Below are 7037 nucleotides of genomic sequence, written 5' to 3' on the forward strand. Positions count from 1 at the left end.
CTAAGATGGAAGTCAGGAATGCTCATCCTTGTTGCCTTTCTCCCTTAGGTAGGTACATGAAATAACATGTCAATGTATTTTCCATCACTGTTGATATTCTTAACTTGTTCTTTTCTTTTTACCTCATAGAATACTATGCATGATGTTCTTTAGCATCACTGATTCTTGTGACTCTGGCCATAGTTTTACTCACTGTTTCTTGCCCTTCTTTTCTCCTCCTGGTTTCACAATTTCCTTTGTTTTACCTCTTGGTTCTTGTATCTTCAAGATTGTTACTCTTCATAGTTTCAACAGCAGAGTAGCCAGTGCACTCTCCTAGTTCCTTTCTTCAAAAGTTTCTGTTCTGCCTTCTCAATAAAGTTGCTTCTTTGTTAACAACTTTGTTGTGGTGGGCTCTGTCACTCCAGATGACTAGGAGGGCTTGCCTGCTTGAGTAGGAGGTCTTCCTAATACAGTTTATTTATAGGATGTAATTTGACTTCTATGCTATTCTTGCAAGTGGACGTATTTTTAAAAGGACAAAAAGATGCTGTGAAGCCTGAACGAAATATAGCATTTTTAGGTTTGGATTCCATTTTGTCTGGGAACTGTGTCAGTAACTCCCCTTGAGCCCAAATTCCAGGAAATCAGCAACTACCCTTGATATTCCAGGAAATCAGCAACTCCCCTTGATCACCTTGAGCCCAAATTCCAGGAACAACCCCCTTTATGGAAAATTCTGCTAACACAGCTAATCAGCAGTTAACAGGATAAGAACCACTCAATCGGGGTTCAGACCATCTGCTCCAGCCAATCGTTTCAAAGAGCATCAACCCCATGAACCAGCCAATCCCCCGTACCTGATCGGTCTCACCACTGGTTACACATTGTGATATGATTTGTTAAGTGTTGTAATGACGTACAGAAGTCGTAAAAACTGTATAAAAACCCTGCTAGAGAAAGATTTGAGTTCTCAACTCTGACCTGCTGCATTGGTGATGCTTGTGAGTCCAGGCTCGAGCTTGTAATAAACAACTACCCTGTGCTTGAAAAAAAAAAGTTTCTGTTCTGCTTAGTTTTCTAAATGTTTGTTACTAGCTTATGCCTAAACTTGGTAAAACTCAGTTTAACATGTCTGATATGACAGCAGGCTTCTTACATCTTTTTTTCCTTACCTTAGAGATTTTCCTACAAGAGACACATTTCCATCTCAGTTCATTCTCTGGTATTCTGCATCACTTTCATATCAGAACTTCCTGTCACTACCATTCCACCCGTCTGTCTCCTTTTCTGGTTCTCTTACTCTGTCCCTAAATCTCTGGGTTCCACATGTCTTTTTTTATTTTTTATTTGTTGGAGCCTCTCCTGCTGGGAGTTTGCAGAGAATGTGGGCTGTAAGAAATACATTTTTAGACACTTGCTTTTTTGAAAATGACTTTATTTTACTCTCACACTTGTCTTGGTTTTTAATTTGTGGTTGAAAATTATTTTCTTTCAGAATTTTCAAAGTGTTGCCTATTGCCTAACTGCCTTTAAGGTTCTCTTAAGAAAGGAACTGACCTCTGACTCTTTTATTTTATGTATGTTTTTCTACATCTGAATACTTTTAGATGCTCCTCTTTATCTTTGATGTTTTGAAATTTTACCTTGATATGCCTTGAAGTAGCATTGGATTGGGTCTTGGTGGGTTCTTTCATCTGGAAACTAATGTGTTTTTTTATTTTTTCCTGGAAAAAAGTGTATCTTTCCCTTTTTTTTCCTCTCTTCTCCCTTTTTGGAACTCTTAGAAAATAAGCTTCAAAGATAGAAGGATTTTTGTCTCTTTTGTTCACTGCTTATCCTGAGTGTCCACAGCACTGTCCCTGTGGAGTTGGAACTATAGACAGTGTGTATGTTGCATGAATGGAAATACAATTTGGAAGATGATATCTTCAGTATTTCTTTCTTGTTTTTTCAATTCTGTATCTTTCTGTTTGGTAGAAATTTCCTGTGTTGATCTTATACCTTTCGTCTTCTAATATATTATCATTTCAACAGCCTTCCCCTTTTCTCTTATATATATGCAGCATATATATTCTTGTAAACATATATTTCACATATAAATCTATAATATATATGTATCACACACACATATTTGTAAAACACTTTTTTTAAAAACCAGAACATTTATTGTATGGCTAATCTTTTAAATTCTCAAGATGAACTGGATGCTGCAACAGCTGTTCTCTTGGGTTTAGGTGTTGTTCCTTCACGGAATCCATGCCTGAATCTGCGATAGACATTTTTTAGGTGCCTCACCCGACCTGTCCCAGTAGTATTTTGCCTTGGCACTCCAGTTATACTTTCTCTTGCACTTTGCAGGGTAGCCACATTTGCCGCACGTCGACTTTTGAAGGTTGTAGGCCTTAGAACTGCAGTGGCAGCACAACGTGCACGTCTTACTGAGATGCTTTCCAAAGGATGGCGTTCCCTTCGTCATCTTGCCTCTGCCGCTGAGACCAAAGAGCTGTAAAACACTTTTCATAGAACAATCTATAGATACCCAATTGACTTTTATGTATGCAATGAAGTTGAGATCAAATTGACTATCTTCCACATATTGAAAATATCTACAAGACATAACATCATTATTAATTTGATCATTTTTTTCTCCAAGGCAGTTTAGTGTCACATTTGTCATAAATCAAGCATGCTCAAGATTCTTAGTAAAGATTTTGCTTTATTCATCTCTTTTTTGGCTTATCATTAGCACACATAACTTAATTGCTATAGTTTTGTAATCTTTATATATTTGGCAGTGGAAGTCTAAGTTTGTTCTTCAGCATTGTCTTGGTCATTACTTAACTTTTACATTGATTTGTATGTTAATGTGTTAAATAACTCACACATAAATACATAACTGCTCATATCTTGAATGGGGTTGGATAGAACCTGTAAATTGACTTGGGGACAACTGACATTTTTATAGCATCAGACCTTTTATCCTGTTACTTGTGTTTTCTTTCAATGTACCTTGTACACTTTTTAATGAAGGAAATACTTGAAAATTTGGCCTATATTCATATAATAGAACCTTTGTATTAAATATGTAGGAATTTTTTATACTCTTTGCATAAGATGTTTTTAGTTAGCATAACTTTTTTTTAAGTTTGTTTTTGGTTTTTTTAGAGGGGGGTTATTTGGTCATAGGGCTTGAACTCTGGGCCTGGGCGCTGTCCTTCAGCTCTTCAGCTTAAGGCAAGCGCTCTACCACATGAGCCACAGCACCACTTCCAGTTTTCTGGTGGTTTATTGGAGATAAGAGTCTCACAGGTTCTCCTGCCTGGGCTGGCTTTGAACTGTGATCCTCAGATCTCAGCTTCCTGAGTAGCTAGGATTACAGGCGTGAGCCACCAGTGCCCAGCTCTTTTCAAAAAGTTTTATCTCTTTTAAATGTTTATGGTTATAAGCAATTTGAAACTTACAAATCTTTCTTTCCACAGCATGTTACAAGGGCTGGTTACCTGGTGCCATCTAGAACCCAGGCTCTTTCCTATGTTTCTGCTTTTCTTTCCCTAATGCATTTATTTTTATCCCTAAGCGTTTGCCCAATAGTTGGCTCATTGCTTTTCTGTTCCAATGGACAAAAGAGATGTCCATAGAATAAATCTTCTCCTTTCAAAATCAGGAACAAAAATGCCCACCCTATAGATTGCTGCATTTGCCTTGTTGACTAAAACTAGGTCACACAGATCCTCTGAATTAGTTACTAAGCAAGGCTATAAGATTGCTTCAGCTCCTGTGGACCAGTCATAGTTCCTATCCCTGGCCTAATCAGGGGCCTTTCAAGCTTCTGTGTTGCTTGAACTGATTGGGGTTGATAAGAAAGGCAGAGAATTACTGTGTAGGCAAGAGAAGTTAGCTGTCACATTTATTGAGATTTCTCAATATGAATTTGTTGTTAATTTTTCTAGAAGTTACAGCCCCTTTATTGGGTAACAGAAGACGTGATTTTTTTTCTATGCAAGAGTGGAACTCACACTTGTTATCTGACACCTTATGCTCATTGGCAGGCACCCTATCACCCTGTCATACCTCCAACCCTAAGGAAGTGATTTTTACTATATTTTTGCTTTTGCCTAACAGCTTAAACATTAAATGACTTTAGGGGTGCTTAAGAATGTTTTATTATCTATGAAGATATGGTATTTTAAGATTGCTTTTTCCATAAACTCATCTTGACTTGTTTCAGGCATAAAAATTTAATCTTTTTTAATGAGAAATGCTTTCTTTTTCCCTCAGACAAATTATGGAATAGGGCAACTGTAGTACATGTGGTTCTATACCTGCTTATTATAGATACATTTTAGACTTCTTTAGTTAAGCCTTTTATGAGTATTGTGAAAGAGATGGAAATAAATGAATAAATCACTTTATATTAGAACTGTTAGTGATTTATTTTTATTTATTTATTTATATTTTTAAAATACTAAGTTATTTTATTGTGAAAATACCATACAGAGTGGTTACAATTACATGAGCAAGGTAATGAGTGCATTTCTTATCAAGCATTGTTGCTTCCTCCTTTGTTTCCCCTTATACATCCCTGCCCTCTCCTCCCATCTCCACCCCCCTCCACCACACCCCCCCCCAGTAATTTAGTTTTTAGAGATGGTTTAGACTCTATTTCAATAAATACTTTTTTTGTAATACTAGGATTTGAGCTAGGCTTTATGCTTGCTAGGCAGACCATTCCATTGCTTATGCTATGCCTACAGCCTCTTGTGCTTTGGTTATTGTTGAAATAGCATCTTGCTTTTTATGAAGGTTGGCCTAGACCTCACTTCTCCTTTCTATAGTTCCTTTTGTAGCCAGATGATAGGCGCATAGCATCACACTCAGGGTTTTGTTTTTGTTTTGAGATGGAGTTTCAGACTATTTTTCCAAGGCTGGCCTGGAACTAAGATTCTCCTCCCAGTTTTAGCCACCCCACAGACCTGGATGACACGCATGCACCACTGTACCCCATAAATGACATAGGGTCTCATGAACTCTTTGCCTTTGCCCACCTCAAACCATGATCCTTCCAGTCTGTACTCTCAAGTAGCTAGGATTACAGGTGGGAACCCCTAATGTGTAGCAATAAATATCTTTATTATTAACTGTGCATAATAAAAATGTGTAATCATTGTAAAGCTGGTTATATATATATATATGTGTATATACATGTACACACATACATATATATATGCACACACATATATATGTATATATATACACACAATTTGTTGTTGTTGGTCCTGGGGTTTGAATTCTGGGCCTGGGCACTGTCCCTGAGCTCTTCAGCACAATGTGAGTTCTCTACCCCTTGAGCTACAGCACCACTTCCGGTTTTCTGGTGGTTAATTGAAGAGTCTCACGGACTTTCCCGCCTGGGGTTGGCTTTAAACTGTGATCCTTAGATCTCAACCTCTTGATTAGCTAGGATTACAGGCTTGAGCCACTGGCACCTGGCTAAATGTATTTTATTTAATGGAAATTCACACATTACAACTAATACTCACTTTTAAATGGAGTTCAAGAATAATTTAGAAATGCTCTTTTAGAGGAAGAACAAGGATTCCAGTAATTTGTAAGATTTCTCTATCATAGAAATCTTATGACAGCAGTATGTCATAGAAATTCAGATGTATGTCATATAGATTAATTTATACCATGACTTCATATAATTTCTAGTTAAAGATTTTGATTTTTGCCATTTCTTTCCTTTAGGCATCTCTGTATTTTGTAGGTTTCTATATCTTGCCTAGTATATTAATTTAAAGGAATTCAAGAATGTTTTGTGTTTGATGTCAAGTGGCTTTGTTTAGTCACTTTAAAAGAATCAATTATAAAGAACTTAAAGGCTAGACACAGCCCAATTGTTACAAACTGGAGAATGAATGAGCATGCAAATCTACTTATAAACCCACTTCAGATTACCTAGTTCCCTCATTGCTTTGTTCCCTGTCACTTGCTATTTTTAAAATAAATCTTACTAGAGTTGTGACTGAAGTAAGCAACTCTGACAGCAACAATGTTTCTCTTTGTATTCTAAATACTACATGAATAGTAAAGGATATGTCATAGTCAGTTTGGGAGCCATGCATATCTGCATAGAAATTTGCTCCTATGTACATAGGATTTACATGGATTTCATACATCTTAGTATTTTTGTGAGCCTGTAGCATTTCTTTCTATGTCTTTTTCTTTTCTTTTCTTTTTTTCCCGCCTATCCTAAGGCTTTAACTCAGGGCCTCGTGCTGTCCCAAGCCTCTTTGTGCTTAAGGCTAGCAGCACTTTATCACTTGAGCCACAGTGACACTTTGGGCTTTTTCTGAGTAATTTATTGGACATAAGAGTGGCATGGACTTTCCTGCCTGGGCTGGCTTTGAACTGTGGTCCTCAGATCTCAGCCTCCTGAATAGCTAGGATTACAGGCATGAGCCATTGGCATCCAGCTTCAATAACTTTTAACCCAGCTGTCCTGGAATTGTGATCCTTTCAGTCTCTGCCTTCTGAGTAGGTGGGAATACAGATGATAGAAAGCCACTATGCCTGGCCCCATCGTTGTGTGACTTTGTCACTTATCTGTTCTGAAGCGTTGTTTTTGGCTCAGAATTTTTCTCTCTTCCTTGTTTCATCTCTTTCTTCTCAACAGATAACCTCACTTTATATTTGACCAAAACAGAAGCCATTAGGTAGGAATTCCTTCTGTATTTTTTTTCCCCAGAAGATGTGTGAATCTCCAGCATTTTTTTTTTTTGTTGTTGTTGTTGTTGTTAGGTATTTAGGGCTGACATCTCTCCTTGGATTTAATTCTGTGTTTTGTCTTCCTACAGAACATGTACCCCTAATATATCTTTACCTTTCTTGACTCAAGATTCTTACCAGGTCAATTTTGTCAACATTTAAGCACACTTAAGGATCTTCCAGTTGAAATAGAACATGCTCTCTGTCTTGTTCTTGTCTCCTCTCTCTTCTCTTTCACTTACAGCAATGGAAGGAGTTGTCTGTATTTATTTGTTGCCTCTGCTCTT

General features: G+C 37.3%; 1 pseudogene; it reads right to left on the bottom strand.

Moving 5' to 3' along the window:
- Window positions 1-2132: 2132 nt before the first annotated feature.
- Window positions 2133-2485, bottom strand: LOC105990941 (annotated as a pseudogene).
- Between the last annotated feature and the right edge of the window lie 4552 nt (window positions 2486-7037).

Source organism: Dipodomys ordii, unplaced genomic scaffold, assembly GCF_000151885.1.
Source record: "Dipodomys ordii isolate 6190 unplaced genomic scaffold, Dord_2.0 Scaffold68, whole genome shotgun sequence".
NCBI lineage: Eukaryota > Metazoa > Chordata > Mammalia > Rodentia > Heteromyidae > Dipodomys > Dipodomys ordii.